Source organism: Alligator mississippiensis, chromosome 14 (genome assembly GCF_030867095.1).
Source record: "Alligator mississippiensis isolate rAllMis1 chromosome 14, rAllMis1, whole genome shotgun sequence".
In the NCBI taxonomy this organism is placed as follows: Eukaryota; Metazoa; Chordata; order Crocodylia; family Alligatoridae; genus Alligator; species Alligator mississippiensis.
Window position 1 is genome coordinate 43,562,049 of NC_081837.1, and position 10,068 is coordinate 43,572,116.

Sequence of the window (10,068 nt, forward strand, 5' to 3'; positions counted from 1 at the left end):
TGTTTGGGAAGTTTTCTGCTTATGATTTATTAATAAATCTGTAAAAATGTCTGGAGTGTGATGGTTCAATCCAGAACATAAGCAATTCCTAAGCAGTCTCCAAGTCTGACTGAATTTTTCTGCCGGCCTCCAGCCTATTAATATGGACGCAAGATAACTGTTAAATCTGAGAGTATCCTTCTCCTTGCCTGTCAAGCGTACAAATACTTCCACATTCAGGACTCACTATTTGAAGAAAAGCCTTTGCAGATGTGACTGCAGGATATCAGTCTAACTGAATCCACTCACAACACCACCAAAGCTTTTGGCAATAGTGGTGGTGAGGGAGACACCAAAAAGGGATCCGGTCAAAATAGCGCTGCCCACAGTGACCATCTGAAATACGAAACACAAAGTGTCCCTGCTTTGCTCAGACAGTAAGACCTTTGCTCAGTGTGATCAGCCGTCTGAAAGCATGAGCCCATGGGATGTCCTCTTCCTCCAAACTCAGATGTCCTGCCACAAGATAAAGCCCTTACAGATGTCAGCGTAGACCACCTGACATTTGTCAACACCTCAGAGTCCCTCATGAGAGTAATTCTGGAGACAACCACAGTTTTCAAGCTGCAGAAAACATAGATATGGCAGCTTCTTGACAATGGTTTGAAAATAATGATTTGCCTTTAGAGGCACCTTTCCTCTCTGCTACCTGAGTGCAATTCATGCAATAACGATCAAGTCCAAACGCCAGCAAGTGCCCAATCCTGGGGGGTCGAGCTCCCAGTGTACAGCTCTGCTGTCTTTTGGCTAATGGGTTTATATCCTCTTGAGTCCTCCTGTGACTCACTTTAGAGCTGTGAAGAATGACACCAGGTCAGGACTGCTCTTAAATTAGATGCTCTTTCCTTCACCACTGGCAAATGCAGTCTTTACTGCACTCATTCATGCTGTTTGGGGACCTTCCGTCTGTGGCCTTCGCTGAGTTTTCCCAATGGTAACGAGTGGTGGATCCTCTTACATGGGCATCACAAATAAGTTTGACTGAATTTCTCTGCTAGTCTGTGTCAGGCATATTGTGCCCCACTCCACTCCCATGGTCACCAGTCCTGAGTAACATTACTCCCCTTCACCTCCGCTACACACATGCTGAAGTAAACGTACTAGCCAGACTCCGTGATAACCCTACACTGACAGTGTATTGGGACATATTCCACCCACTGATGGATGTCTTGAGAGGAGCCATTTATTATGGTCCACCCTTCCAAAACCTTTTGACTTTTCCTTGCTTGGTGGCATGAAGAACGGTCAGCACAAGCACCACTCGGTCACCACATCGTCTCAGACCCTATAGTCAATCAACTAGAATTTAACTGGCCATGCTGCTTTTAGGCACTTCTCCACTGTTTTCCAACTGAACAGGGGTCACTGTGCCTCACACCTATACCAATAGGGCCTTCACAATGACAACAAATGTCCTGATGAACAAGTTCAAACCATGCCCCACGCAGTTGACTCGTGTCCATTTCCTATGTGACCCAGCAGCTTTCAAGCTCTTCACGCTGGTGACGGCAGAAACAATACGCCAAAACCACGTACACTGAATAAAATCAGAAACAAGTGCAATGCATTTGCAGTATGGCCTTCAGGCTGAAAACAATCCCTGCAATAAAAGCATCTCCAGTAGTCATTACAGTGATGACTCTCTGTTTCTATGGAGCTGAGGCTGTCTTGATATATTTTCTCTTTCCACAAGGAAGATTTCACCTCTGATTAACGAATAACCAAATATTTTTGGCTTTCTGCTACTCTGCCAATTATCCTTTCCTGATGATTTGCAGTAACAATATAATGACTAGGCTACAGGGCTACTGTAGGGAGCACAGAGAAGTCTCCATGACACTATTTTTATCCTCTGGGCAATAATCTTCTTTCTACCTGCTTTGACAAAGCAAGCTGCTGTTTTATTGGGGGGTGGGAGGGGGTGTTAGTAGTTCACTATATGCATGCATTTTGTTAATCAGCTCAAACGTTACAAGGGGGTGTAATAAAATCTAATGTAATAAAAAATAAAATCACCCAGGCCGAGCAGCACACAATAGTTTCCAAGGATGTTAGCATGCCCCTTGCAAAATATGTAGAGAGTGAAATCCACGGTAGTCCTGGATTCACGATTCTCTGAGCATGGCCAGAAGCAGGAACAAAAATGGAGAACTTCACATTCTTCCTATAGTCAGTATTTGCTGCAAGAAGAGAAACCGAGGAACTAATGCTAAGAGAAAAAGGTGAAATGGAAAATAGGAGATTTTTTTTTTCCTTGTCACTATGTGCTTTTCTTGAGATGAAGTTGCATTTGTTTTTTTCTTCATTTGTTGCTTTCCTTAATATGAAATAAATGTCCTAAATGACTGAGCAATAACATGTGTGTGGCTCCTTGTACTTGGATGCAGAGGAAACTTTAACGATTTACATACCGTTTTGCTGGGGTGAAACATGCAATCTCAGCTGCTGCTTCTACCTCCTAGAAGTTTTGGGAGCAGGGCAAGAATAACTATCAAACAAGAGTCTTTCTCCTGTTCCTTCCTGTTGCACAACATAGGTATCCACTAAGTTAGTTAGTGGAATGGGAGTTAAGGATGAAACACAGATGGCCAGCCTGACTCTTCCCCTCCCCTCCAAAACAACTGACACTGGAGGAGAGTCTCTACTGTGCTTCCAGGATAACAGAGGTAACTTTATAGCTCTTCACTTCTGGATACAAAGCCCCCAGGCCGGGGCGGGGGCAAGGAATAACAAAATATCTGAAATGGATTTAGATTAGATTTGCTTCTCACAGACAGTGATGCTTACAGGAAGCAGATCCAACCACCCCATCCCTTTCTTCAAATCCAAGGTGTTCAAAATACCTAGCCTCATGTGGGGAAACCCCAACCTCAGTGCGATATCCAGGGCCCACTCTGAAACGGACTGTGCAATCAGCACTTGGCTACAGGTCTTCAGGCAATTAACTCATAGGCACCGTGAGTACATGCTTGACTTTATAACTTGCAGTTAGCTCTGGGTCCTAGCCAGGGAAGCCTGATTTATTGCATGCTCAAGTAAGGATCTGCATGTGAGATTGTGCTTTCCAGGCATTAAAGATCTCACAAGAGCCTCTATGTGATATCACTGGGTTTTCCAGTGAATAGATAACACATCCAAATTGTGGTTCTCAGTGGCACGTGTTGCTTTATCACTCAGCCACCATTATCTGATAAGCTGAACTTCAAGGAGGGAGCGAGCTGTGACCAGAAGGAGGTGCAGACACCTCTATGGGCAGCTCAGTGGCCTTGCTGACCAGGTGCTGAGAAGCACTGCTTTTCAGAAGCAGCATAAAACATAAGAGCTTTAACACCTGTAGTGAATAAAAATCTCAAGGCATTTTTCACAACTGTGCATACAAATCCAGGCAACCCCTGCCCAAGTCTCTCTGGGCATGGCATTCTGCCTCCTTAAATCTCCCCAGAAGTTTCCCACGTATAAAACATCCGTTCTTCCTGTTTTTCCACTATCTAGGCCTTGGATTTGAGTGGCAGCTCAGCCTGGTCCAGATCATTTGTACCTGTAACTCTCTACCTCCTCTCCCTCTTCTGTAACATATATAGGAAGACGTAACCCACCTATTCAGTAGCATCCTCTGTACCTTAGGAGCACAGCCTCTGTTGGAGTAAATCAGGGCTTAACTGATGCCAGCTGAGGACCACAACGTGCTACAAAGGGTCTTACATGTCATCACGGTGGCTGCTTCGTGTCCTTTTAGAACCACAAAGGAAGGACAACGTGAAATTAAAAAGAGAGCGAGAGAGAACGATTAACCTTCTTGGACCCTCTCTAGTACAGCTGGGGGTGCTGCCTTTGCGACCACAGACGCATAAGCATCTTCTCTTCATTTTTCAATGCAAGGCTATTGGAGCGACAGAGGGATATCAATCATGCTTATAAAAATATTTTATTTTGTAAGAAGCCCATAATTAAATTAGACTTCACACAGAGGAATTGATTTAGAGCCATAAAATCTCCCTGCCAACTCCTCTAGAAATCTCACATGCATTCTTGATAAAGGTCCTGATTTTTGTCCCCCCCAAAATGCTTGTTTCATTGGTTGTCCCACACTGCTCTCTGCTGGCACCAAGCTGGGATTTCCTGTAGAGATGCAGCTAAATAATGATGATGTGACCCACAACCCAAGTGTATGCTTTCAGTCCACCAGCTCTTGTAGGGCAGGGAGAGTTGGCTTGGACGGACTCAGGTAGGACCGGTCAGGAGCTGCCGGAAGGATTTGTGGCACTGCGCCTCGAGTGCGAATAAACAGAGGGCTCACTTCCCTTCACAAAGGTCAGATACTTTCACCAGTTACAGATGTGTCAAATAAGGAAAGTATTTGAAATAAGGAAAGAATTTTTCCGACTCTTTGAGTTGGTCTAATAAAAGATATTGGATTTACCCAAAGAAGCTTGTTTGAAATAAGTAAACACAGACATCCACCAAGCCCAGTATCCAACTACAGAAATTGCCATCAATTGGGAAAGCAGGAATAAAAATGGCTTTGGGCTGGGGTATAGATCTAAAAGAAATAATTGGCATCACTGCCCATATTCTGAATGGTGACTGAGATGTTGGGATAGTCCTTTCCCTAGCACACAGTATTTCTACTTTCTGTTTGTTAGCATGGCAGTGAACCGTGGCTGACACAGCTATCCTCAGCTCCCTGTTGCCAAATGCTCAGGCTTCTCTGCAGAAAGTCAGATCTGGTTCTGAAGGCTGCAGCTGGCTTCCACCTCCAAAACGGACATGCATGAGCTCCAGCAGGCACCCCAGAGTCCAAAAAACAGCTAGCAACACTTCTGCTATGCTTTGTAAACCACAGTCAATCCCTGCATGACACCAATTGAGGCAACTTTCAAACTTCACAGCATTGTCCAGATCCAAGGATGGGGTCTGACCTCCTTTATTACAGGCAAAATTTGTGTACGGTTTGTGTGTTCACCTGGAGAAAGGAGGCATTTCTACTCCCCAAAGTAGAAGTAGGCTTTGAAAAAAGCAATGGAGTATGAAATAGAGAGAATGGTGGAGGAAGTTTCTTGTGAATGTCATAGTTTGGGGGGGCTAATTTTGTTCTCCACAGTTACTTACACAGCCCTTATCACCAAGTGTATCCAAGTGCCTTGCAGTCTTGCATTAAGCAGTGTGACTAAATGACTATCGCGTGTGATTCCCTTTCTCCTAACCTATCCTCAGTGCAAGAATTGTGTATGCAATGTCAGGTTTGGTTTATACATGTTGCTTTGTTCTGGAGTGCACGAGGGAAGGTGGCAGGAGATGTGTGTGGCCATGAAGTTTGAAATGGTCCTTCACTCCTATGGGAATTTGTTCCACCTTTAAGTTCCAGCAAAGATCCAGCAGCAGTTGCCTTCTCAGTGGTGCTATCTCCTGCTAGCGCGCGCTGCTGTCCCACTGCATTTCTGTTAATATAAATTCATATTGGCTTCTAGGAGAAAGTGACATCAGCAGCAGAATAAGTATTCTGCTGGGGTCCTTAACAAGCAAATTACTGCCGTCACCATAAATACTGATAACCAAAGCTGAGAGGGGTTTTGGACTAATTATCAGCTAATTATAAACAATTCTGTATTCTGTTGATTAGAAAATCAATCAACCGTAAGGAAACACAATTTTGGAGTGACATCTTTGTAATAGACTGCTTCAAATTACAAAACTTTAAATACAGATGATGGATGATGGTCACAATAAGTAATGTACTAAACCTTGCTTCCTGCAGCCTCATTCCTGGAGTGCCCTCATGGTTGGGAATTAGCTTCTCAAGCTTGAGTAACTAATAGGACAGACAAATCCTACAGGTGTTCACTTGAATTAGCCTTTACGTGCCCAAAACGAGCAATCTGGGGGCTCCTCTCTTGGAATGCCCATGCCTGAAATTGGACCTGATATTCTGAAACGTGGACAGACTGGCACATCCAGAGACGTGTGGACACAGCTGTATACCTAACTTGCAAACTCAAAAACCACAGCCTGTACTTATAGCTGTGGCCACAGAGTATATAAATTTACTCTCTGTGTTTAACAGTTCACTTAAGGAGTGCAGGTGGTGGTTTCCATGCACAACTATGGGTTCCCTCTTGGTGTGTCTAAATCTGAGGTCTGTGGTCATGCTAACTGTATCCCCCTTGAAAAGGTTGGGCCTCCTGATTCCTCTGATGCTTTTCAAGTAGCAGCATAGTAGAATTAAATGGCCCAACAAGAGACTTGAGGGGCCTGTTGAACTGGGGATGAAAAAGTACTCTGAAATTTCTGTAGCAAGGAAATGCAGTGTTCCTGTGACTGCAAGGTCAGGTCATCCCTTTGACAAACACAGCACAAGCTGCTGACAACAACGGAGAATGCAGGCCTTAGAAAGTGCTTGGTACCTGGAAAGACGTTGGCTGCATAGGTGATATTTTGGCAGGAATGCCTCATTTCTGAGTCCTGTGTACACTATGGGCCCTCTCCCCAGACCAGGCTGTACGGGCAACTGTGCTTTGCTTTCAGTGCCAGTATGTTCAAACCCATGGATGAAAGGTGACTTTTCCTAAGGTCAGGTGAGGAGTATGCTGAGAAGCCCAATCCTTCTCCAGTCACACGGGCCAAACTAGACCTTCACATCATGACGGCGAAGCCAGGAATTGCTGCCGTTTCATACATGGGGCTGCCTCGCTCATCACCCCCTTTGCTATTCCTCATTCAATCCTTTCACCAAAGTTGTTTAGAGAAAGTAACACACTGAAACAGTCAAGTTTCTTTTAACAACTGCTATTTTTACTTAAGCCTACTTACTGCTCAGCCAATGTCCCTGACTTCAACTGCCTATTGTCCTCGATTTCTATGATGCGGGGGTGAGAATCGTCATCTTGATTTCATTCCTTTCATAATAAAGCACTCACCCTGTATTACTGGTGCTTGTCTTGACCCATCTCTGGGAGCCAAACTTGAATACAGATGTTGTTGAGAACCTTGTATCTCTTGTGCACTGAGTCTAAATAGACCCATTCTGCTTATTTTTTATTTAATCGGCTTTGTTCCTACTTTCAACTAATGACTGTCGCTAATGTTCCCTTGGTGCATTCTTGCTTCTCTTATACTAGCTATGATAGCTCCATCGTGGTCCACACAAAGGAAACACAGGTTGATCATGTGCACACTGTTCAGTGTCATCATGGTTTCTGCATTGTTTCTGAATACCAGAAGCCCCAAAGACTGCACTGCGGCAAACGTTTGCTTCTTGCCTGCTGCCTTGATCCTATCTTTTATCTGTGTTCCAAGGCAATTGCATTAGTGCAACTTTTAATTGCATTCGCCCTTCATTGCCATAAAATTCAAGTGCTGGCCTGACTCAATGCCCTGCAATACAGGGCACTCTGCCCATCAATCTGCAATGACATGAAAGCAGCACCAGACCCCCTCCAGGCAAGGACAGCAGGTACAGACTGAAGCCAGAGAGGAGGTCTGTTGCCCCCATCCAAGAAGAGATGGACAGGTGAAACCCGGGCTGTCTCGGGGGTGTTATTTGTTCTGGCTTGCCATGGCTTGCTGTGAAAGGGGACTTCCAAAGAGTTGCTCCTGATAAATGACCTTGCTGCTTTGCTCCTTCGTCTCAATTCTTACATGTCCACCTGTCAGCTTTACTTAAGCATTTATAGGACACTTAATGCTGTGGTGTCTGAGACTACAGCTAAGCACTCCCTCCATCGCAAGCTGTCCTCATCTTAAGCAGAGCATCGGCTCAGGAAAGCTAATCCCAGCCAGTCCAGGACAGGGGCTGAGGCGCCAAGCAGTGTCCTGTAGGTTGCACTTTTACATTTTTCTGCTCCTTTTCCTGCACATATGGACTGTGCAAAGCTCTGTGATTCTCTAGCTTCACTGACTACACCCCCTTCCGTTGCCACAAACATATAAGGAGCCATGAGTATGTCTCCAAGGTCTGCAGGGAACTAGACCACACGCCCCTGTGATGTAAATCTCAGTGTGCATGGCAAGCTTTCTATTCCTTCTTCACAGTGTAAGATCTCTTGAGATCCCAGTCTAAAGCAAGGCCCCATATGCTGGGGGCTGTACATGCATGAAATCAGAGACAGTCTGTGTCTTAAAGAAAACTAAGAAAAGAGCAATGGTGTTAGGAGCTCTTTACAGTTGGGGAACTAAGGTTCAGGGGTTGTAAGTGACTTGCCCAGGGCCACTCAGAAATGTCCTTGGATCTTTGGGCAAGTATCCAGGTTGTAGTCATAATGGTCTAGAGGAAAAAGCAATCAGGACTCGCAACTTTTACAATCTTTTCTCCGATGCCTGATGAAGGGTGTTTGTGCCTCAAAGCTTGCAAATAAAGATTTTATTTTTTTTCAAAAATCTAGTTGGTCTAATAAAAGATACCACCTCTACCACGAGTCCTGATTCCTGGATCTGCTGAGCCTTCATGACCCAATCATCCGGTCTGAGCTGGTTTTGAAATATATAGTTAATCAGAGCAGGGCTTCTGCCTTGTCTTTCCTTTCATGAAAAATCAAACTTCCAAATGAGTAAACCAATCATAAAAAATAAGTCCAGAGAGGAGAATCGGGAGCTGAGCCAACAACTGAACACACTCGAGATAAATGGCAATTAATAATGGCATCGATCTCTTCTCTTGAAGATGAGATTAAGTGAGGGGGAAAGCAGCATGAAAAGCGGGAGCTGGCAGCGTTTGCTCACACCTCCTTCTTCTGATGGAAATGAGGTGCAATAAGGAAGGACACATTTTAGGCCAGTTGCTCGCCGAATCAAAGCAGTTATGCGGATTTGCCCCATCCGAGCCATCTGGCTTTTCACTGAAAATGTCCGGCTGGAACTTGGCCAGCATCTGACACTAGAGGGCAACCTGTGCTCACATTTAAAGAGTGAGAGAGTCTGCAGTCACAGGTGGGAGGTTTCTAGTAGGAAACCCATCTTCCTTTTATTATCGGCATGAGGTAAATCTGTGCGCTAAAGTGCGACTTATTTTAGATTAAAATACAAATGCTCCTGATGGAATCCCCCCCAGCCCAGCTGAAACCCAGCGAGGATCTTCTGGCATTGACATACGGTCCAGAGCTGTGAGTTCAGGAAGGAGGGCTTGGGATGGACTTGGGACGGTCTTAGCTTTCTGTACACGCATGTTTCTGCTGCTGGAAGACTTGCACGGTGGTGGAGAGCGCTGGGCCTGAATTGTGCTTTTGGAGCATCTCTGTATCAAACCTGACTACTGAGAGCAAGGAGTGCTGGGGTCCCGCAGCAGTCATTGCAACGGGCTCCTCATACCGGAAGAGGAGTTGGCTACTGGGCTACTGTACAGAGCACAAGGTTGGGGCCAAACCCTGGACTCCAATCCCATCTCTGTCACCGAGACCCTTTGTGACCTTGGGCAAACCACTGCTCTATTTACGAGCCTCTGTTTTCTTACCCAATCTTTACCTCATTTTAATTTGTGAGTTTCTTGAAGCAGAGACGGTCTCTTCCCATATGTATATACAGTAGCCAGTAGAAGAAGAGCACTGGTCTTGTGTAGAGCCACAAGGCTGCTGAACTGATGTAATAGTTTGGGAAGCTTTCAAGATTAGATCCATGCAAATTCTACCTCAAACTGAACACACCTACACATTCATTAATTCACTGTAATGATGGTTCATTCAATTTAGTACCTGTAAGTATAGGCACTAAATGTACCATAATTGGTGCTACTGTGCAGTAGTGCTGGCGCATGCTTTTTTGGTGATGCCAAGTCACAGTAGACTAATTCTGCTGTGCATTAGTGCATTAGCATGGTTTTTGCCGGCCACACTAATGCATAGGAGAATTAGTCTACTGTATCTTCAGCATCTCATGTAGATGTGCCCATGGAGACACGTAAGGCAGAGATGCCAGATTCAGAGGTGCATTCAGAAATGAACTTCATGTTGTGAGAGGCTACAGAGCTGGGGTTCAGTCGCCTCCGAGACCATTTCCTAAATGCAAAGGACCAATTCACAGCATTTGATATGGAGTTTAGAC